The sequence below is a fragment of the Cnephaeus nilssonii genome (genome assembly GCF_951640355.1).
Source record: "Cnephaeus nilssonii genome assembly, chromosome: 8".
Taxonomy (NCBI): Eukaryota; Metazoa; Chordata; class Mammalia; order Chiroptera; family Vespertilionidae; genus Cnephaeus; species Cnephaeus nilssonii.
In genome coordinates this window covers 79,282,789-79,307,507 of record NC_137079.1, presented here as the reverse complement: position 1 = coordinate 79,307,507, position 24,719 = coordinate 79,282,789, and positions in this window count along the sequence as shown.

Sequence of the window (24,719 nt, the reverse complement as noted above, 5' to 3'; positions counted from 1 at the left end):
TGTGTGCTTTTAAGATCGCAAGGATTGAAAAGTGCCAGTGGATTTGCAAGGAAAGAATCACTGAGCATAGCAGATCCAGGCCTCTAGACAGAGAGGCTGGAACCACTATAATCTGCCTGGAGACTAAGCAGAAGGCAAACTATTGCCCTCCCTCTGTCAAACAGGCCTCGCAGCAGGTTGAAAGAGCACCTCATGCATGCACTTATATTTAACAGGCCTTGCCCTTGTATGGTCTGTTGCCAGGAATAACAACAAGCAGGAGCTCATTACACAAGGTGCCATCTCATTACATGAAGAGTTACTCTGGCATAGTAAAAACAAAACACTGAAAGCCTAAAAGAAAACATGACTGAAATTAAATGCAAACAACTGTGCCTTTTATTTTATAAATATCGATCCCCTACAAAAGAGTGGCATGCGTAATGAATATCCTTAATGATTTTACAGTAGGGCAAATCATCTATGAAAGTAACATAGTTAAAAAAGAACGATATGATCCAGCACCCAATGAAACCCAATATGCTTGTAAGCAGCACCATCGCTCGCTGTGCTATAACTCTCTGGCAGCCAGAAAGCTACAAAATCAGGAGGGGAAATAGAACTAATTTATTTTAGCTATAGTTTCAAAGTTGACTAAAATGCTTACAGGGGTGCCATGAAAATATTTTCCAAACTAATCTAATCCTGTTCTTAGTAATTACTTTCTTCCTTTCAGGCAAAACACAGTTGACAAAAAACAGTAAATGGTTTTTAGGGAATTTAATAGGGATGAGGTATCTCATTCAAAGAAAATTTCATTACTTTAAATCATAACCTCCTGAGACTCTATTTTCAGGAAGCTTTCCAAATATTTATAGTATGACTGGGCTATTAAAAATTAAGTTATAGGGAAAATAAATTAGTCTTAATTTGGGGCTATTTGAATGATCTGCAGAGGTTCAAACAATTTGGAAGTGGGCAGAAAAAATGCCATGCATATATAGAAATATTCCATACACATGTAAAGTAAAAGACATCAAATTTGAATAAAACAACTCAAGAAAGATTGTGAACATTACTAATAAAAATTAAGGAATTTCTGTCATGTAACAAAATTTATTCCTGGATGCAAGTGTTCATAGCTAGAAGTGATATGTGTCTTTCCAGAAAGAACTGGCCAAATAACACTCTGAACACAGAAAAAGTAATCTGAAAACATAACAATGCATTAATGCATGCCTTAGATTCATGTGGGTTCCATTTGCAAAATGAAAAATGTGTAAGATATATTTTTCTTGAAAGACTCCATTTTTATTTTGGCATTGTCCCCATTCTGGGAGAACACTGACTTTGACCACTTGACATGGACAAAGAACTTTCATCAGACCTCTAAATCCTAGGAGAGATCCTAGGTATCAATCTTTATTTTTTAGGATTCCTAGCGGCCTGGTGCACGAATTCATGCATGAGTGGGGTCCGGCCTGGGGGAGGGGCCACAGGCAGTTGGCCCGCACTGCTGATCGGGGTGAGGGGGTCGATCGGGGGCAGAGACAGCCAGGGGGAGTTATTAGTGTCAAAGATCTTTGCAGGGTGTATACATGTTTGTTGTTGGCTTTTGGATGAGTTGAAGCTTCAAAGGCATTTTAGTGTCAGGGACACTTACAGCTTCCGTTTCTAAGCCTCTCCCTAGATAAGTAATGCGGTTTAGTTCCCCGCTGAAAAAGCCTCTGAAGAAAGGCCATGGTGTGATGTGGCTGCCCTCTTTGGTAGTAAGCAGTGGAGAGAGAACGCAGGAAAATGGTGGTTGTGCTGGGCACCTCCCCTGGACACCTGACTGATGGTCCAGACCGTGAGCAGTTTTCCTCCTGATCACTCATCATTCAGGTTCCTGGTCTATGAAGGCTGGAGAGCATTTATTACTTAGAATCACTGAAGGTCACACTTCAGTGATCAGGATGAGGTGGGGGGCAATCGGGGGAGGAGCCAGCAGCAGGGAGGGGGTGCGGACAGTTGGCTGGCAGGCCCCGCCCCTGATTGGGCTGGTTGGCCTCCGCAGTGCATCATAGCCACCGGTCATTCCGCCATTCGGTTGCTTGGCTTTATATATATAGATTAATAATTGAAGCTGAAGAAAATTTAAATGCAGTTCAGTCATTTCAATTTACATACAAGGGGAAAACTATCAGAAAAAAAATGAAACAAACATTTCAATAGGGGGACTGACTTAATCTTTAAAGTAATCTTATGGACAAAAAATATGAGGTTCAAAATGTTTAAAGGATTTGCCATAGGTCCTTCAAACAGATAATAGTGTATTTCAAATCCAAACATAATGGGGCATCTCATTCTCAATGCCACAGGAAATGAGAAAATGTAGTGGAGTCAGGGCAAAAACTCGCCTGATTCAATTTTAGTAATATTCAGAGCCCACAAAAGGGATGTTAATTGCAATAAATAAAGAAGGACTATATATATGTGTGTGTGTGTGTGTGTGTGTGTGTGTGTGTGTGTGTGTGTATAATATATATATTTACATATTAAAAAATAAAAATTATTTTGTTAATGATTATTTTCCTAACCCTATATTGTCTCATACTCTTACCTTAGTGTAAAGATAGAAAAACAATTTGCAAAAACTTAGCTTATGATATGTTGTAATGGGATGTTGATATTTTATTCCAAAAAGCATCTGAGAGAATTTTCTATGAAAATTCATTGTAATGGCTAAAGGAGCTATAGGGACAACAGAGATTGTGAAAACAAGCAGTATATTGGAGGAGACAGTGATGTGGCTTGCAACAGCACTGAGTTTCTAGTCAAGTTTCTCCTTTAACTTGCTCTGTGACTTTCGGTAGTAATGGAGAACAGACTTGGTACAACACCTAAAGATTTCCATCTTTTTGTGTTTATGCCCTTGGGTAATCCTCTGCCTGTGAGTGTGGGGAATTTTTGACTTGTTTCTATCTAATTGAATTTGCCAAAGGTGGTAAGATGTTACAGTATATAAGACTCGGTCTTAGCAGACTAGAGCAAGAGACTCTTCTACTGGCTTAATAAAATAAGTGACCGTGTTGGAGAATCTTATATGACAGACAACAGCAGACAGCTTCTATGAACAGTAAAAATCAGTGTGCTAGGAATATCTCTATGAGAAAATGAATTCTACCAACAACTTGAATGAGCTTGCAACAGTCTTCCCCAGTGTAACTTCTGAATGATACCACAGCCAAGCTGACACCTCGATTGCAGCTTGTGAGCCCCTGAGAGAAAGACCCAGCTTTGTTGTGACTGCACTCCCGACCCCCAGAGACTGAGATAACAAATGTGTGGTTTTAAGCTGCTATTTGTGGTTATGTGTTATGCAACGATAGATAACTAACACAATATTTACCTTAATTTCTTTGGACTGGAGTTGAAAAATTAAATAGATTTTGGTAGATCTTTTTCTAAATAATTTTATATATAATTTTTCATGGTTGTAAAAGTCTGAGATTTGAGGATCATAATCTGCAAATTCACAAAAATACCAGTTTGTTGTTTTATTGTCATATATATGGAACAGTTTCAAATATATATATATATATATATATATATATATATATATACTGTATATGTATATATTAAATACCTTGTTTGCATAACCTAGCACACTTAAGTTACCTCATCATTTTCCAAGGAAAAAAGTCAAGAAAAAAACAAAATATTTTGGAGTTGAGATATATGAACACTCTATAAAAGTCTCTGTTAAACAAAAGTGAGTGAAATGCAAGCACCTACTCATATTTTGCATTTTTATATGAAAAGAATCGGGTTAATTTAATAAAACCTTAAAATTTTAATATTAAAAATTTCATAATTGTCTTTTCTGCATTTTTGACTTTTATGTTACCTTGTCTTTTTTCTTATCATTCTGCCTCCAAGTACATTGGGCCTGAGTCTTCCTATAAAATGCATGTAATTTAAGCCTTGCTTCCCTTTAACAGTTCTTCAGGGATGTTGGAGAAAAGCAAAGTTTTATAAATATTAAAACTAAAATGTGCACTACCAGTTAGGAATATAGACGAGAGCTGGTAGAGTTATGTGAAGATAGGAAATGAGTTTTCTTCCTGAGATTTTAATTTGGCGGTATTTTCTGTAAGGTGCCTGGAGCACTTGTTAACATTCATATCATGCTAACAAGATTTACTTTTCATCGAGAATATAAATTGAGCAGGAGAAAGCTTTGGGAATGAACAACTGGCTGGTATGGAGAAATGCAGGAAATGTGGTTCTGCTGTCCTTCCTTTTTTAAACACACATGCACACCATTACTCCTGAGCCCCTCTCTCACTTTGTCTCTGTTTTTTTTTTTTGTTTGTTTGTTTTTTACTTCTCTATCTCTGTCCCAGCCTCCATTTTAGTTCCTTTCTCCCAAAGCCTATTAGTATGTAGTTCAATGTTGTACATCTCAGTCTATCCTAAGACCCTGGTAGAGTCTTTACATATTATAACAGTCAACACATATTGTAGTTTCTTAAGACTTGAATTCAGACTGTCTCTATTAACTTGATTACACTTCAAGCTTAGATATTTAGGCAAAATGTATTTGTCATTTTATTTTCAGATGTTTTATTATATGTAGTATGTGTGTATCTGATTGTCTGGTCAGATTAAAACATGCATTTAGATTACATTGACTTAATATTTCAATTATTAATTTTATCTAACTACAAAATTTGTAAACATATTCAATATTGGTGTATACCATCTTTTATTTTTTATGTCATTATCCTATATAATAAAGAAGTAATATGTAAATTAACCCTCACACCCTCACAAGATTGCTGCCTACAACCAGGCCAGCAGGGGGTTTAGTGAGGGATGACCAAATGACTGAACAGCAGGCTGTGTGGGGTGACCAGGCCAGCAGGGAGGGCATTTGGGGGTGACCAGGCTGGCAGGGGAGCAGTTAGGGTTAACCAGGCTGGCAGAGGGGGACATTTAGGGGTGACCAGGCCAGCAGGGTAGGTGAAGTTGGGGGTGACCAGGCTGGCAGGAGGGGCAGTTGGGGGCGATTAAGATGGCAGGGGGCAGTGAGGGGCAAGTAGGCCAGTAGGGGGGGCAGTTGGGGGTGACCAGGCTTAGGGGGGGGGCAATTAGGGACAACCAGGCTGGCAGAAGAGGGCAGTTGGGGGCAACCAGGCCAGCAGGGGGACAGTAAGGAGTTACCAGGCTGGCGGGGGGCAGTTAGGAGCAACCAGGCCAGCAGGGAGGGGGCAGTTGGGAGTGACCTGGCCGGCAGCAGGGGGCAATTAGGGGTGAACAGGCCGGCAGTGGGGGGGGGAAGTTAAGGGCGATCAGGCAGGCAGGCAGGTGAGTGGTTAGGAGCCAACGAGCCAGCAGTCCAGGATTGTGAGAAAGATGTCCGACTGCCAGTTTAGGCCTGATTCTTGGGATTGGGCCTAAACTGGCAATCAGACATCCCCCAAGGTGTCCCAGATTGGAGAGGGTACAGGCTGAGCTGAGAGGACCCCCCCCAAGCATGATTTTCATGCACCGGGCCTCTAGTTTTTACATAAACATTTAGTGAACTTTGTTCCCAGTGCAGTGTTCTGGCAAAGTACTAGTCTCTGATCATTTTTTATCAACTTAACACATACCTCATATTCTGAAACAACCTTAAGAGCTAAGGAATGAATTAAGTTAATTCTAAATCTCAATTATATCTTAAGTTTTACATTGTTGCTATTAGTGTTCACCTTCATCTTTAGAAAGTACATAAAAGAAAGGAAATTCCATGTCGGAAAATTTGCAGAACTATGGATCCAAACATGAATTATAGTTTTTATATATTGGTTATAGATTCAGGAACACAAATACTTATACCTGAGATTCCTATTTTACAGTGAGTTTTTAATGAACCTAGTGTATTTTCACCTCCTTTGGAAACTAAACCTCTCTGAAGATAGCTAACTATACTAATAAAAGGGTAATACGCTAACTAGACCGGATGTCTTCCGGAAGTCCTTCCTGACAAAGTCAGGGGCTTGGCCATCCTGCAAACCACCCCAGGCCCCTCACCCAGGCCAGCCCTGCCTCCAGCAGGAACCCCCACCCTGATCGGGGGCATGGCCAGCCTGCAAACCACACTCAGCCTCTCAGCCAAGCCAGCCTCCTCCAGCAGGGACCCCTACCCAGATCAAGGGTGTGCTGGTCTGCAAATCACCCCAGACCCCTTGCCCAGGCTGGCGCAGCCCCCAGCAGGGACCCCCACCCCAATTGGGGGTGGGACCAGCCTACAAACCCCATGGCCCCTGCCCCAGCGGGCCCATCCTGCAGCAGGCTCCCCCCACTCCAATCCGGGACCCCCTTCAAGGCAGGCCAGCTGGCCCCCACCCATGCACCAGGCCTCTATCCTATATAATAAAAGGGTAGTATGCAAATTGATCCTAACAGCAGAACAACCAGAACGACCACTGGACCAGACACTATGAGGCGCACCGACCACCCCTTGGTCCCTTTCCCCGGCGAGCAGGCTCTGATCGCCTGATGGCCACCCACTGTGGGGCCAGGGCTGACGAGCAGGTGGGTACAGCCGACCTCTTGGTCCCTTCCCCCGGCCGTCAAGCACCGATCACCCTATGGTGAAAGGGGAACCGGGGGTGGGTGGGGGTGGGAGTGGCTTCAGGCAGCTGGTGAAGATGGTCCTAATTGCAGGCCAGGCCTAGGGACTGTACCTGCTCATGGATTTTGTGCGCCGGGACTCTGGTAATTTCTAATTGAGACACTTCTTGGTATTTGCACTCCAAAACATAGCCACAGAAAATAAAGAACATTTTGTAATTACTAATCACTTGAAATTGGGAATTTATTTTCTGGAAAGAGCTGTATAATTCTTTAAAATATATTATTAGTACAAACTCAAAGTTTAGCAAACAGAAACAAGAACAATTTCACAGTGCCATCTGTTTACTTCCCATGCTCAATTTGAATCTAATTCTTTAAATTTCTATGAACAATTGAGTAAAGTTCCTTTTTATTCCCTGAAAAAATTTTGTGGGCACCACTGTTGATATTTTCCCTTCATTTACAAAATAATACGTGCTCATTGAAGAAACCACCATTTTCATAAAAATAAAAGGAATAAAATAATGTTTATATTAATTCTCATCTCATAGAGGCCAGAAATGAACCCATAGTCAGACTGACTGAATTATAAACTCAACTCCAATCTTTATAAAATATCTAAATTAAGAGAAATTACTACCCTAGCCTCAGTTTCCTCATTTCTGCAAAATGGAGATGAAGTATGCTTATTCACTAATTGTGACTATAATACTTCTGGCATGCCATAAGAATCCAACAAGTGTCATTAATATCATTATTAATAAACTCAATTGTTTTCAAAAGTTAATTATAAAATTGTTTATGATAATTTGATGACTATATATTTTTATTAATATATCCATATCCCAAAGTACACTATAATATGTAGGTTTATTGATTAAATATAGTAGTATTTAAAAATCTACTAGAAATATTTACAAATTTAAATTAAAGAAAAATGTGTACATGAATTTCTAGTTTTTCCTTTCATTATGATATTAGGAGAACATTTTAAAGGCCTAGGCTTGTGTACCCAAAAGCCAGAGGCACTTATAACTCATTCCATTTAAGACAGCAAATAAATACATATAAATGTAAAAATAAGTACAAATGTAAATTTAATTATAAACATTTCTAAATTTGAATCAGATTTTAGTAATACTTCTCTTCTGCATGCCTAGTTCAGTATCTATCAGGGATAGTATATATTTCAATACACCCATTAGTTTACTTGTGCTACCATCACATTTCCTAAGACTCTCAGGGTTCCATTGCAAGGTAAATGGCAGATATTCATTGGCTGTATTATATGCCAACAACCAATATTCATCAAATAACTGAAAACAGGAATGTAGGAAAAGAAATATAGAAAAAAGTTAACTGTCATCTCAATATATTTTTTAGAAATCAAGCATGATTTTCTAGGAAATATATATATTTTAAAAATGTAAAGTACTTGAAATAATCAATTAAGAAATCTATATCTAGCCCTGACCTGGTAAAACTGTGTTTCTCTCTCTCGCATCATCTCTTTCTTTAAAATCAATAAAAATGATTAGTTAATTAATTAAGAAGCTGTAAAATAAAGAAATCTATATCTAAAAACCACTAGTTTACAATTATGCTAATAATTTGTAATTTCCCCTAAGATATTGCAATGTTCTATAATGATATGTAATTATAGATACAATAATTTTATATATAAAGTTAAAATATTACATTATATAAATAAAATACTATAAGACATTAGAAAAATCAATGAATTGATTTTTGTGTGAAAACAGTAACCTAGATTTTCAGAGTTCAGCAAATAAAGACCTACTTACTTTCTTACTTTCTTGTGTAATTTACTCTCTGCCTTAGTTGTATCATGAATAAAATAAAGAATTAGATAATATCATATTTAATGTTTCTATTTCTAAATTAATACTTTTTTTGATATTTTAAAATAATAATGTTATATTTTCATATCTGATATTATAGTTATTTTTTAATTCTTTACTATTTAAGTTATTATATATGTCCCCTCTGCCCCCTGTTGTCCTCTGCCAGCCTGCCCCCGCCCCTCAGACCTGGCCTTCACTCACCCCTCCTATTGTCTGTGTCCATTGGTTATGGTTATATGCATACAAGTTCTTTGGTTGATATTATAGTTTTTAAATTTAATTAAGAAATATACAGCTTTTCCTCTAAGAAAAAGAAATTAGATGATTCTTTGAATATCCTGTCAAATTTTTAATTCTCATTTTAATTGGTCATCATTGTGAACAACCTAAAGAAAAACCATGCAATATAGTGTTCATTATTAATCATATTGTCTTTTAGAATATAATTGTCTAAATTGATCTGTGGTAAAACCCTAAAATATACTTAGTGGTGAAATCAAGTATTTTTAATTTAAAATCAATAAGCCTTTATTGAATGGGAAAGTTTTGGAAAACCTTTCTCAGAGTACATTTGGAAAATACCCACAAATTTTCCTGATTAAATTAGATTTGAATTGTTGAAATCCATTTTTCCTGGTTTAAAATCATGAGCTTTCTGATGGATTTGAAATAATTTGGAAGTTAAATATATCTTTGAGAAATGAAAAAGTCCTGAGGACTCTGGTGGGAAGCAGAATATTTAAGTAACTTTTCTGCTTTGTTGGAATCCCCAAAATGAATATGGAAAAAGGCCAACAAAAAAAGAGGTGGAGGATTTGTGTGGGGATTAGGCATTAAAATTTGTCAGTAGGGTCTGGAGTATCAGAATCTGTCCTTGCCACAAAAATAATGACAAGAGCAGTTTAGACCTCCAAATCATCAGCATATTTTTGTTAAAAGGTGATAAGAATTCATATTAACCTGAATAATATATGAGATTGTTAGGAAAATTTTGTAACAAGTTAAACATGAATTTGTCATAAGAAATGTAGTACAGAGATTTTGTAAACAAATGGAAAGTAAATTAAAAGTTAAAGATACACCAAGAATGTATAGGAAGATGCCCAATGAGACAAGCAAATATAGATAGAGGAAACAAATTAATATAGAATTTAAAAGATAATCTACTGAATTAGAGGAGGGTCAAAAATTGAACTCCCAGTTATTTATATAAAGGGAGGACATAAAGAATCTAACCTCTTGGAACATGTCAAAAGGAAAATTCGCCTTGCTTGTTGTGGCAGTTTAGAGGATAATTTTCACCAGTTGTTCAGTAGTCCCAGTTACTAATTCTTAAATTCTGGTGGTTGATGTTGAGCAATCCTGTACATCCTCTGATATCAGTGGGGTTCTTCAGCATCACATGGCTCAGGGAATTCAAGACGGCAGCCGGCAGGGTGGCAGTGGGGGGGGGGGGGGGGGGGGGCGTGTGAGTGAGTGAGAGAACGAAAGGAGTGTGTGGACGTGTTTTGTGTGTGTGTGTGTGTGTGTGTGTGTGAGTGGGGGACAGTTATATTCTACAAGACTGTTTTGGGGCCTAGCGTACCCGGATCCCCTAGCTGGGCAATCTCTGCTACCACTGAAATCTCTCCTGGGGTGGCCGGCTGTGCCGTAGAGACCATGCCATCTTGAGGGGGAGAGCAGCTGTGACTGGGAGCCCAACCTCACCTCCACCCGGGGAGACCTTGGACACCACGCGGGACCCTACAGCCACACCAGTCAGGGACCTGCTGCCTCGGCTGAGAACCCACAAACACCGAAACTCCAGCCTCCCCAGCCATGGGCTCCTAAAAAGTTTGTCCAGGGGGAGGCAAAATGGCAGCAGAATAGGCCAATGGGCCCTGTGCCTTCTCATGGAGCAGATAGAAGCTACAGCTGAATGGAATTATATCCACCCTGAATTGGCAAATTAAACCAGCTGGTGAGGCAATCCCTGGACAGAAAGGTCAGAGGTCACCTGGAGAATGGTAGGATTGGGAATCTGGGCTGGAGAGAGAGCCGTGCCACCACCAGGACTAGAAGGTCGGAAGGAAACTGCGCTGCACCAAGTCGTGTCCCATGGGGTCACACGTAACACTCAACTGTGGAAGGGGGTCCACAGGGCTGCTGGCAGCCAGAGAATCTAGATATAAGTCCACAGCTGTGGGAGGCTGCACCCAGAAAGGCAGCCTGGAATTCTGCACCCGCTGTGTGTCCGGGGGAAGAGAGACGTGCAGCGGCATTGCTGCTCTGTCTTTATATTTTCCTTGATTTTCCTTGCTAAACCCAGTGCATAGGATCTTTCAATTACAAACACTCAGCAAGGCTGTGGTGCAAGTGGAGGTGGTTTTGTGGAGGCTGTGAAGAAACAGAGGGAGAGGCGACCAGGAATCCAGCTCTGGGACAGTCCAGTCCCTCCAACCCTGAATCGCCATTTTTCTCCTGAAGATCATGCCCCTCTTAGTAGCACAGCTGCACCCAGCCTCTAATTCTGCAGGGAAACAGGATTCCGAATATCCGCAGGGAATCCTCGGGGACTGGATTGAGGGGCCATTTGGTCCTGGAAACTAATACAGGAACATCACCACCTGGAGCTGTGTCAGAAATAAATGCTTGTGTACTAGTAAATACAACTGAAATCAGGCAGAAAAACAAAGCGGGCAGATTGATCCCACCTGCCTGAAACCAAGGCTGTGGAGACAGACACAGAGGTATGGTGGATTGCTGGGAACTTCAACACAGTGCTGACTACCTAACAGGAAACTGAGAAGTGGCAGACAGAACAATAGAGAGGGGTCTTAAACCAGCCCCCAGAGGACATTAAAACTCAGCTGAAGTGAACGACACTTCACTACTTCACTTTTTCATTTTTTATCTTTTACTTAAGAAAGAAAAGAAAAAAAATCCTTTATTTTATTTTATTTTTAATTATTATTATTATTTTATTTTTAACCATTTATTTATTTAATTATTTTGGATTAGTGTTCTACATTCTATTTTTATTATCATTATTTTACTTTATCTCATTTTTACCTTTTTGCCAACTTTTTCTTTCTCACTTCTCCCTTTTCATCTGGTTTCTCTTCTCCTGTTCCTGCTTTAGCTTTTCTCTCTCATTTCTTTTTACTCCTTTTTTAAATTGATCTTCTTTATCTGCTTATTGATGTGTTACTATTATAGTACTCTGTTAGCTTACTCATATATTTAATTTCCTTTTCCCTGCTCTAAGTCCATTCACCCTCTCTTTTCTCTTTGCTAGCCAATTTTTTATGCTTTTGTTTTTCCTCTCTTTGCTTGCTCTCTTCTTCTCCTAATTGCTCACCAAACTCAAGCCTATTTTCTCTCTACTCTATCCTCCTTTTCAAAAAACAGATAAAAATATAGATAGATAGATAGGTTAAAGAAAGGTATTTATTTATATTGATTATTTTGTTTTTTACTTTTCTTCTTGTCCACTCATTCTCTTTCTATCTCCTCTATACTGAATCATGGCCATTCTCTCATTCATTCAATACCTTTACCTTACTTTCTGGAAATAAGCTCTGCCTCTTCAGATTCAATTCCCCCCCTTTTTTTCTGGGTGTTTGTTGTTTGAATTTTTTGGTTTATTTGTAGTTTTTTGTGATGTTTTCTCCCCATATATGTATATTTTCCCTTCTTTTATCTTCTTTTTCTTGTCTCTCTTACCTTTTTCCTTTTCTCAATATCATTGTTTGCACTCTTTTCTCTCCCCTAATTCTCTTTTCTCTGGTGACCACCTTTATTGGGATTATTGGTGTTGTGAATACATCTGTGTTTTGTTCCCTCTGTGCCATGTCTTGTTGAGTTGTATTTTGTGCCTTTTGGTCAACATGATAGAAAGTAAGCCATATAACAAGACACCCTTAGAGGAGCAAAAATGGGGAAACAAAGAAACAGTCCCCATATGAAAGAAAAGAAGGACTCAACAGAAAAGGAAGTAAATGAAATGGAGGCAAGAAATTTGTCAGAGATAGAATTCAGAGAAATGGGCATAAGGATACTGTAAAGAATGGAAGACAAATTCAACAACATGTGTAAGAATTAAGAGAAAATGAAGAAGATCCATGAGAAAATGAAGAATGACATAGCTACAATAAAGACCACAATAGAAAGTATCAACAGTAGACTAGAGGAAGCTGAGGACTGCATCAGCAAGCTAGAAGACAAGGTAGGAAAAAACACCCAAGCAGAGAAGCAACTGGGAAAAAAAAAAACTTAGAAAGAAAGAGGAGAGCCTAAGGGAGCTTTGGGACAACAAGAAAGAAAACAACATCTGCATAATATGGGTGCCAGAAGGAGAGAAAATGGAGCAAGCAATAGAAAACCTGTTTGAAGAAATAATGACAAAACTTCCCTGATATTGGTAAGAAAAAACTCACACAAATCCAAGAAGCTCAGAGTCCCAAACAAGATGAACCCAAAAAGGCTAACACCAAGACACATCATAATTAAATTAGCAAACACGAATGATAATGTAAGAATCTTAAAGGCTGTCAGAGAGACAGAAAGTTACTGATAAGTGATCTCCCATTAGACTATCAACTGATTTCTCAACAGAAACACATCAGGCCAGAAGGAAATGGAATGAAATATACAAAGTGATGCAAAGCAAGGGACTGAATCCAAGAATACTATACCCAGCAAGGCTATCATTCAAAATTGAATGTGAAATCAGGAGCTTCATAGACAAAAAAGGGCTAAGGGAGTTTATTACCACCAAGCCACCAATGCAAGATATGCTAAAGGGACTGCTGTAAAAAGAAGAAATAGGAAGGAAAGAAGGAACAGAGGCATAAAGAATAAAAATGGTGACAAACAAGTACCTATCAATAAAACCTTAAACTTAAATGGATTAAATGTTCCAATCAAAAGACGTAGGGTAGCTGAATGGATAAGAAAACATGACACATATATCTGCTGTCTACAAGAGACCCACTTCAGAACAAAGGACTCAAACAGACTGATAGTGAAGGGATGGAAAAAATTTTTTCTGGTGAATGGAATTGGGGGAAAAAAAGCTGGGGTAGCAATACTTGTATCTGAAAAATTTGACCTCAAAGTGAAGGCCATAACAAGAGATAAGGAAGGCCACTTCATAATACTAAATGGAGCAATTCAACAAGGGGATATAACTCTGGTAAACATATATGCACCCAATATAGGAGCAACCAAATACATTAAAAAAAAAAAAGATATCCAGGGAGAGATCATCAGCAATACAGTCATAATAGGGATCTTTAATACCCCCATTGACACTACTGTATAAATCCTTTAAACAAAAAATCAGCAAAGAAACATCAATCTTAAATGACTCACTAGATCAGATGGAATTAATTGACATCTTCAAAACATTTCACCCCAAAGCTACAGAATATACATTCTTCTCAAGTGCACATGGGATATTTTCAAAGATAGACCACATACTGGGACACAGGCAAAATCTTTTCAAATTCAAGAACATACAAATCATATCAAGCATCTTCTCAGATCAAAATGGCATAAAATTAGAAATCAACTACAATGAAAAAAAATCAAACACACGGAGTCTAAATAGCATGCTATTAAACAATGATTGGGTTACCAAAAAGATCAAAGAAGAAATAAAAAGCATCTTGGTAACAAACGACAATAAAAATACAGCAATCCAAAATCTATAGGACAAAGTATAATCAGTCCTGAGAGGGAAGTTCATAGCTCTACAGGCCTACCTCAAAAAAGAACAAAAAAATGGTAATAAATTATCTAACCCTACAACTTAAAGAATTAGAAAGAGAGCAACAAGAAAAGCCCAGAGTAAGCAGAAGGAAGAAAATAATAAAGATCAGAGCAGAAATAAATGAATTGGGGCAAAAAAAAAAACACCAAAAAATCAATAAAACCAAAAGCCTCAGATGGAGGCTGCCCAGCCTGCCCAGGGCTGGCCCATGGTTCAGCTAACCAGGGCCGGCCGAGGCTTGCACTGCCAGCAGTGGCAGCAGCAGAGGTGTGATAGGGGTGTCACCTTCCCCTGATCGCCCTGATTGCCAGGTCGCCTCCCCCCCCCCCCCCCGAGGGCTCCTGGACTGTGAGAGGGGGCAGGCCGGGCTGAGGGACCCCCCCTCCAGTGCATGAATTTTTATGCTCTAGGCCTCTAGTTGATGAATAAACATAATAGCATTGAAATAGAAGTGCATGATTTGGGATAAATCAATGCTAATTTCAAATAACAGTCCTATTATTTACTCTGTAGATTAAGTTTATAAAGTTACTTCCTTCTTCTGAGACAGTTCCTTCTAAATCATTTATAGAATGTCTAATCATGGGGGTGTTTAGAGTATTCTACCTAGCATGGAGTAAACATTCAAATTGAATGTTATAATCATTATGATTCCATGAAAGAGTAACCTACTCCATTCCAATGTAATCTCAAAAATGTCTCAACCCCTTTTTTATATATTCCCACAACAAGCTATCCCCACAATGCACCTCAGCTTCCCCCTTCACACCCTGCTCCAGCAAAGTCTCTTCATGTGTGTCATTGTCTGATGAACATTTTAAGTCTATCTCCAGAAATGTGTATAAACTTTATATTGGTATTCACTTATTTGGCTAATTTTTACATCTTTTATTTTTTTAGGTTTTAAAACCTACATATTTTTTGCCTGCCATCTTATTTGATTATTGTTTTCTGATTAGAACTTCTCTCTGAGATACTGTTGTTTCAAATGAGGAAACCTAGCCAGAAAAAAAAAATCTGTCAAACAAAAGGAGAGGGGTGAAGATAAAGATTCTCATCTAGTGGTCATCTCAGCTTCTAAAAATTAGTTTCATCTTCTTATCCTTATTGTGGCTTATTTCATCAAAATCTGATTTGCAGTAATATTTGTTTCTCTTATATGTGTGTGAGAAAAATGATTTGACAAATTTAATTCCTTATGCTGAATTAGCTTTGTAATTTATAAATTACCAAACCAAGTGGGAAAGATTAGGAGTATATGATAACATTATATTTGTGTAAAATGAATGTAAATGTTGGTGACAAAGTTAAACTTTAACATGCAATATTTGCTTCATCATTTCCCAGATTAGGATATGTCTACCCTTACCAGGTTCTGCTCTATTTCATTCCACTGTCTGTTCATGTGAGGACTGTGTTTTATTGGAGCATGTGAATTTGCATACATGTTCTGAAGATAGTGGTGAATTTGTGGAATTGGACTGCAAGTTACATTGAAACTAAGTGTTGAGACTTCAGTCCATGGCAAACTTTAATTATACTAGCATGCAATGTTCGAACCCAACTGTAACACATGCAATATGAATTAAACTCCAAAGAGAGCTCAATGATAAAAAGTAAAATATATTGGGGTCATTAAGCAGACAAATTCTACAAGAGTATTCCTGGAAGGCATTGGGAAATATTTATTTTCATGAAGCTTCCTCTTTTTAAAAAATTATTTTCTTGTGTCTGATTAGGCACATTTATCTTTTCCTTTATGAAACTCCAAAAACATGCCTATGTGTACAATGTCATTAGCTTTTGATAATATACACTCATGATAGTACTTTATTCTCATCTCACATTGTTAATTAACTTTCCAAGTCAGAAAAAGTTTCCTTAAGGCAGAGACAATGTGTGATGCTAATTTATTCAACGAATAGTTTGGATGAAGGAATAAATGGTTAGTGAATATGCAAGTAATACTGAAGTAAAGCACACAAAAATTCAGAAAGTTAATTAAAAAGTTAAAAGAAAATTGACATTGTTCTTCCAATTTAGGCATTACTGAGGTAATCTTAAAGAATTTGAGCAGCAGGGGATGATAGAAAGAGTATGAGTAATGGAGGTAGTCAGACCAGACTCCTAACCCTGTCTCTGCTGATTGATGATTGTATGATAACAGGATAGTTACTGATTTAGACGGTTGCCAATTCTCTGAATGATATGATATGTAGACAAACATAGGTCTCATTTTTTTCACTGGGGGTTTGATAACATAAATATGCATTAAATTCCTCTCTACTGAGCATATAGAGGATGGTATATAAGGCAAATCTTTTTACCTACTAATTTATCTATTACTTCATAATTTCTCATAATGAGGATGACCTATGGAAGAAATTATTCTAAAACTGAGATTAGGATTCTAATAAAAAATAAAAATTCTGGGTTAATTTGTTCCATTCCATAATAATGGAACATTAACTGAATTTATATACCATAGTCAAATTAACATTTTTCTTATCAAGATTCTCTGATGTTTTAAGTGGCACAATAATTTAATTTATTGTTCATCAGAAATACTTCTATTTTTTGCATTTTTATTGTAAATATTATTTCTAAGAGAAATGCCATTTTCATAAAAGTTTGATATTGTGTCTAATATTTTGAAGAATGGGGTTACATTTTGTTTGGTAAAATAAAGTCTGCTGATTTTTAGTTTCACAGCTATTGGTAATATAGTTAATTTATTGCTGGTTATATAGAATATCAATGATCAATGAAGCACAATCTTCTAGAAGTACATTTAGAAAATTGTACCCACCAGAAAATGAGTTCTAGAGGTCCTACCACCACTATTCATTCAGGATTGTTCTTCCTATAGTCAAACCCAAGAAAAGTAATAGGTTAAGCTATAGGTTCCCCAAAATTCAATTACCCAGGCAAACTCATTCTCTAATTGCTACTGGCAATTTGCAAAGTTAGAAGTTGATTGATTTTAAACATGAAGATGAGTAAAAAGGGGAAAAAAATTTTAAATCTCTTATTTTAACAATTTTTAATTGTGCATTATTAAAATGATGGTAGTCATCTATATACTTATTTCTATTATCCTATATAATAAAAACCCAGCGACTGAAACGATGGAACGACCAGAACTACCAGAGACCAGAACGACCATGACCCCACGCCCCGGTTGGCTCCACCCCCCAGCAAGTGCTTAGGGGTAATTATGCAGGCAGGCGAGTAGTTAGGGGTGATGAGGCAAGTGAGTGGTTAGGGGAGATTAGACAGGAAGGCGATCTGCAGGGATTGGGTCTAAACCGGCAATCGGACATCCCCTGAAAGGTCCCAGATTGAGAGAGGGTGCAGGCCTGGCTGAGGGACCCCCTGCCTCCGTGCACAAATTTCATGCACCGGGCCTCTAGTTTGTTATAATTCTATTGTAGTCCTCCAATATATCTAGGCTAGATTATATCAATGATGCTTTAACATCTCTTACCTTTATTAACCCTTTCTTCCACCCAACATCATCTACTTCACCTCAGAGAATCCCTCATTTTCTTCCATAACTATTCAAACACCATCACATTAGTTTTGGCACTGAGAGTTGGAACTCGACTTACATTTTCAGGCTTCTTTCCCCACCTCATCTCTGAGTCCCAGTTTTCACAAGCCTCACTAAACTTTTTTCTGTTTCGTTGAACTTACTTCATTATTTCTCTCAGGTCTTTCCACCCTTCAGCTGTGTTATTCCTTCTCTCTGAAATTGACCTAACTCATACTCATCATTTAAATGTCTTCTAAGACATAATTTTCTGTGCTAGGTGGTAATCCTTGCTAGATGCTGTTCTAATGAGCTCCCATAAAACAATGTTCTATGTCCACACTAGAATGTATTACCTGTTAAATTACCTGTACCCCTTACCAGATGGCAAAGCACCTTGTTATAACACTTGAATCCTCAGCTAGCAGTATAATGCCTATCTCATTAGTCAGAATGTAGCCATAGAATGAATGAGTACGTTCATGAGGTGACTTTAGATTTACTTATCTTGGAGGGATTCTTGAATAAGAGTGTTTTGTTTAGTTTTTTGGGTGTTTTTAGTTATGAAAGATAATGTAACAGGAGACAAATATCACTTTATACTTATCACAAATAACTGTCTTTGCTTCATTGACAACATATCTTAGGCTCAAAAATCATTCATAGGTGATAAAATAACCCAGAAACAATAATTTTTTAAAAAAATTTCTTTATTGATTAAGGTGTCACATATTTGTCCTCATCCCCCCATTCCCCTCCCACACCCCTCCCCATGGATGCCCCAACCCCCTGTTGAACTTAACCATTGGTTAGGCTCATATGCATGCACACAAGACCTTTGGTTGATCTCTCCCCCCTCCCCCCACCCTCCCCTATCCTCCCTCTGAGGCCCGATAGTCCGATCGATGCTTCCTTGTTTCTGGTTCTGTTCTTGTTCATCAGTCTATGTTGTTCATCATTTCCCCTAGATGAGCGAAATCATGTGTCACTAGAGATCCTACATAATAAAAAGGCAATATGCAAATTGCATCACTCCGCTACGCCCACGATTGGGCCGGCTGGAGGCGCAGGAGGCGGGACTCGGGGTGGCCGATTGGCTGGCGGTAGGAGCGGGGGGCGGGGACTCGCGAGTGCCCAACCCCCGCTCCTCCTGTCGGCCTAAACGGCTGACGCTGCGGAAGGACCCATGCGGCTGGTGGAAGACGCTGGTGGCGGAACTCGGGGTGGCGAATTGCGTGGCTGCCGGCACCAGTTTTCTGCCATCAGCAGTTTTCCTCTGGCCACCCGCCCGAATTGGAGCGCCGCCCGAATCGGAGCGCCTCCCGATCGAAGTTCCTCTCGGGGTAGCCGATAGCGCTGGCAGGAGGCGCTCTGATCGGCGGGTGGCCAGAAGAAAACTGCTGCTGGCAGCCAGGTGAAAGTCTATTGCATGAAATTTCGTGCAAATGGCTTCTAGTATACTTATAAGAACTGAATGTGAGACGAGCAATAATAGTTATGCTGAAAGGCAAATGAATCAGTCTGTAGTGAGTTTCATTCTGGACCAACAGTTCTTTTGAGACCCAATATCAATGTCCACCAGTTCCTTATGAGTACATGTCGGCACTGACCCCTCAGCTCTGGATAGTGGACAAATGGTGGTAATGCAGGTCTGACTCCCTCTGGTTTGGTCTCGGCCGGACCCAGGGGCATGGCTTCACCCGGATCCAGGGGCCCACGGCCTCACCCGGACCCGGGACCCAGCCTCACCCGGATCAAGGGGCACACGGCCTCGCCCAAACCCAGGATTCAGCTTCACCCGGACCCAGGGGCGCATGGCCTCACCCAGACCCAGGGGCGTGTGGCCTCTCCCAGACCCAGGGTCGCGTGGCCTCACCCGGATCCAGGGGCCCATGGCCTCACCCGGACCCGGGACCCAGCCTCACCCGGATCCAGGGGCACACAGCCTCACCCAGACCCGGGATCCAGCTTCACCCGAACCCAGGGGCGCGTAGCCTCACCCGGGCCCGGGACCCAGCCTAACCCGGATCCAGGGGCACACGGCCTCGCCCAGACCTGGGATCCAGCTTCACCCGAACCCAGGGGCGCGTAGCCTCACCCGGGCCCGGGACCCAGCCTCACCCGGATCCAGGGGCACACGGCCTCGCCCAGACCCAGGATTCAGCTTCACCTGGACCCAGGGGCGCATGGCCTCACCCGGACCCAGGGGCGCGTGGCCTCTCCGGGCCTGGGACCCAGCCTCACCCAGATCCAGGGGCACATGGCCTCGCCCGGACCCGGGATCTAGCTTCCCCCAGACCCAGGGGCACGTGGCCTCACCCGGACCCAGGGGCACGTGGCCTCTCCCAGACCCAGGGTCGCATGGCCTCACCCGGATCCAGGGGCCCACGGCCTCACCCGGACCCGGGACCCAGGCTCACCCGGATCCAGGGGCCCACGGCCTCACCCGGACCCGGGACCCAGGCTCACCCGGATCCAGGGGCGCGTGGCCTCTCCCAGACCCAGGGTCGCGTGGCCTCACCCGGATTCAGGGGCCCACGGCCTCACCCGGACCCGGGACCCAGGCTCACCCGGATCCAGGGGCCCATGGCCTCACCCGGACCCGGGACCCAGCCTCACCCGGATCCAGGGGCACACAGCCTCACCCAGACCCGGGATCCAGCTTCACCCGAACCCAGGGGCGCGTAGCCTCACCCGGGCCCGGGACCCAGCCTAACCCGGATCCAGGGGCACACGGCCTCGCCCAGACCTGGGATCCAGCTTCACCCGAACCCAGGGGCGCGTAGCCTCACCCGGGCCCGGGACCCAGCCTCACCCGGATCCAGGGGCACACGGCCTCGCCCAGACCCAGGATTCAGCTTCACCTGGACCCAGGGGCGCATGGCCTCACCCGGACCCAGGGGCGCGTGGCCTCTCCGGGCCTGGGACCCAGCCTCACCCAGATCCAGGGGCACATGGCCTCGCCCGGACCCGGGATCTAGCTTCCCCCAGACCCAGGGGCACGTGGCCTCACCCGGACCCAGGGGCACGTGGCCTCTCCCAGACCCAGGGTCGCATGGCCTCACCCGGATCCAGGGGCCCACGGCCTCACCCGGACCCGGGACCCAGGCTCACCCGGATCCAGGGGCCCACGGCCTCACCCGGACCCGGGACCCAGGCTCACCCAGACCCAGGGGCGCGTGGCCTCTCCCAGACCCAGGGTCGCGTGGCCTCACCCGGATTCAGGGGCCCACGGCCTCACCCGGACCCGGGACCCAGGCTCACCCGGATCCAGGGGCCCACGGCCTCACCCGGACCCGGGACCCAGGCTCACCCGGATCCAGGGGCCCACGGCCTCACCCGGACCCGGGACCCAGGCTCACCCGGATCCAAGGGCCCACGGCCTCACTCGGACCCGGGACCCAGCCTCACCCGGATCCAGGGGCACACGGCCTCGCCCAGACCCAGGATTCAGCTTTACCTGGACCCAGGGGCGCATGGCCTCACCCGGACCCAGGGGCGCGTGGCCTCTCCTGGGCCTGGGACCCAGCCTCACCCGGATCCAGGGGCACACGGTCTCGCCCGGACCCGGGATCTCGCTTCCCCAGGACCCAGGGGCACGTGGCCTCACCCAGACCCAGGGGCGCGTGGCCTCTCCCAGACCCAGGGTCGCGTGGCCTCACCCGGATTCAGGGGCCCACGGCCTCACCCGGACCCGGGACCCAGGCTCACCCGGATCCAGGGGCCCACGGCCTCACCCGGACCCGGGACCCAGGCTCACCCGGATCCAGGGGCCCACGGAATCACCCGGACCCGGGACCCAGCCTCACCCAGATCCAGGGGCACACGGCCTCGCCCAGACCCAGGATTCAGCTTTACCTGGACCCAGGGGAGCATGGCCTCACCCGGACCCAGGGGCGCGTGGCCTCTCCCGGGCCTGGGACCCAGCCTCACCCAGATCCAGGGGCACACGGCCTCGCCCGGACCCAGGATCTAGCTTCCCCCGGACCCAGGGGCATGTGGCCTCACCAGGACCCAGGGGCGCGTGGCCTCTCCCAGACCCAGGGGCGTGTGGCCTCTCCCGGGCCTTGGACCCAGCCTCACCCGGATCCAGGGGCACACGGCCTCGCCCGGACCCGGGATCTAGCTTCCCCCGGACCCAGGGGCACGTGGCCTCACCCGGACCCAGGGGCGCGTGGCCTCTCCCAGACCCAGGGTCGCAGAAACAATAATTGATAAAACTAAAGGGTTTTTGTACTTTTGACCAATGGGAAGAGCAAAGTGAATGAATGAGGCATGCAGAGGAGGATAACACAGATAAGAAAGATTGTTTCACATTCCAGAAATTCAGAAATTGGATGGAGCAATTTCTACAGAAGATAAGAGTGAGGTGGACGGAGATGCTGAAAAGAAAGGGACTGCTTGAATGCATGTTACTGAAGTAGAATGGGAGCCCAACATGACCTGGATGCTTTCCCTTTCATCACCAGTCCCTGGGAATGTGTTTGAGAACTTGAACTTTAGAGGTTTCAGAGAAGATCAGAGGTAAAGGATGGAGCAAGAGAGAATAGCTGAAAGTCAACATAATTAATTGGGTGGCCACTCAGCCCTTACAAGTATCCAGAATGCAGTGGTATTCTTTCCTGCTCTCCTTATCCCCCTTCTTTTCCAATAACTCCCTCAACCTTGTCACAACAGAGTAGAAGATCCCTCTCTGGAGAAGCGGAAAGGCTTATAGGAACTACAATGTGGACCTCCAATAAAAATTTAAAAAGACAGTACAAATGCTCTCACCACTTGACAAACTGGGTCCACCCATCGAAAGATTTCAATTACTTTGTATATGTTAAAACTTAAATATGAATTTAAAAAATAAAAACCTCTAAAATAAATGAAGAACAGAAAGCAAAAGAAACCACAAGAGTCATTCAGTGCGAAAAAAATGTCAAAGAAAATTTAATTACCTATCAGAGAGATAACACATTGCATTGCAAAATAAGAATAAGCTACCATAAGAAGAAACGAAGAAAAAGAAAACAAAAAAGAAACATCAATTGACAATTACAATTATAAAAGATGAAACTTTATAAAATCTATTAATTAAAGAGATCAGAAGTTAAACTTAATCTCCCAAAGGGAAAAAAGAAAAAAAGAGAGAAGTAAAGAAGAAACGTTAGAATATGGAAGAAAGTAATTGCAACATCTGACTAGTAAGAGTTGTAAAGGACATAGTGGGCAGGAAATTTCCAATAAAATATTCTATCAACCTTTATTAGAACTCAAGGGCATACAACTTCAGATGGAAATATTCTATCAAGTCCAAATGCAATGAATATAAAAGTAGATGCATATTTAACATAATTTTGAAATTTCAGAACAACAGAGTTAAGTAGTTAAATCTAGAATTTTGCAAGGTAAAAATGAGGTCATGGTAAAATATTTAATAATTGAATTAAATTTCACAAAACATTGGGAGACACTGCCTTCAAAAGTTTGAAGAAAAAATATTTTTATTTTAAAAATCTTTAAATTACAAAAATCATAAGCCAAACAATAGAGCCAAATAAAGGTAATTTTAGACAAATAAAATATCAACATTTTATTCCCAGCTCTCCCTTTCTTGGGAAGCTATCAGAAAATGTGCTTGACCAAAGCATGTGGGTAAACCAATAAATAGGAATACAAGGGGTGTCACAAAAATAATACACAAGAGTGTAAAACTATAGTAATAAAAATCAATAAATAATATAAAATATTATGAATATTTATCTGCACATTGAAAATATTGATAAATAGGAAAATAGAAGCCAGATCCTCTCTCTAAAGAATTGAAAGCAACAGAATCTTAGCACAAAATACATTTCTTTTTTTGCTTGTATATGTAAGAGGGGAATGGAGAGCCAGGGTAATGATGTGTTCTATGATAAGTTTTTCAACATATGTTTGTATTTAACATATGCACACATACCAATGTAAAAATATAAAAATTACACCCAAAATTAACCTTGTCATTTTTCATTCTCTATTGAAAAGTAAGACATAATTAAGGATAAAATGCTTTCTAAACAAACAAACAAAAAAACAACACACATAAGAATCTATGCAAGTAATTAGAGTCCAAGTACTCCATACCTTGAAAACAAAATATTTTAACAAAGAATAAAAGTTAAGCTTGCCAAAAGGCTGTTTTCTGTGATGTAGCTGTTGATTTATAAAGCTTATAAGCCTTCTCTTATTGAACTCATTAATAAAATGTACCTTTAATCAAATATTATACTTCTGATATAAGAATCCCTATAAATTCTAGAAAGATTTAAATCTGATTCAAATTTGAAATCATATGTTGAATGAATTTTAAACATAAAAAAAGAGAAATCTTGTATTTTCCTCTATTAATTTTGTATAACAATATGATGCTTTCACACTAAATTCCAATGACTTGACTAGCTTATATTCAAAAGTTTCATTTCTATGTAATTGCCATGGTTAAAATGCTTAGATATATAGAGTGTTACCCAAAAAATGTATAGACACTTTGAATAATTATTAATTCCACTGGGTTAAATCTGAAAAGAAAGAAACATCAATTGAGCTATCAGCTTCTAAGCATGTATACATTTTTGGGGACAGTCTATGAATGTTAATCCAGAACAGAGGTCTATGTGTTATAGGCTAGATGATGAGACCATACAGACAGTACATAATGCTAAGTAGTATGCATTTTATCCTTTTATCCTATCAAGAACTCTTGGAATGGAAAGGACTAGGTTTTGAATTTATAGTCTAATTATTTTTTCAAACATCTATTTTCCTCTCCCTTTATTATTAGAATGAGCCCTTCCCTATGATATAGACTAGTAACAGAAAACCTACAAGACTATATCTTTGCCTACCTTCACACAGATATACCTATGAACTAAAGTTCTTGACAACTTGATATGAGAAAATGTGTCATGTGCAAGTTCAAGTCATGGCCTTAAAAAGCAGGTGCTTACCTCCACTC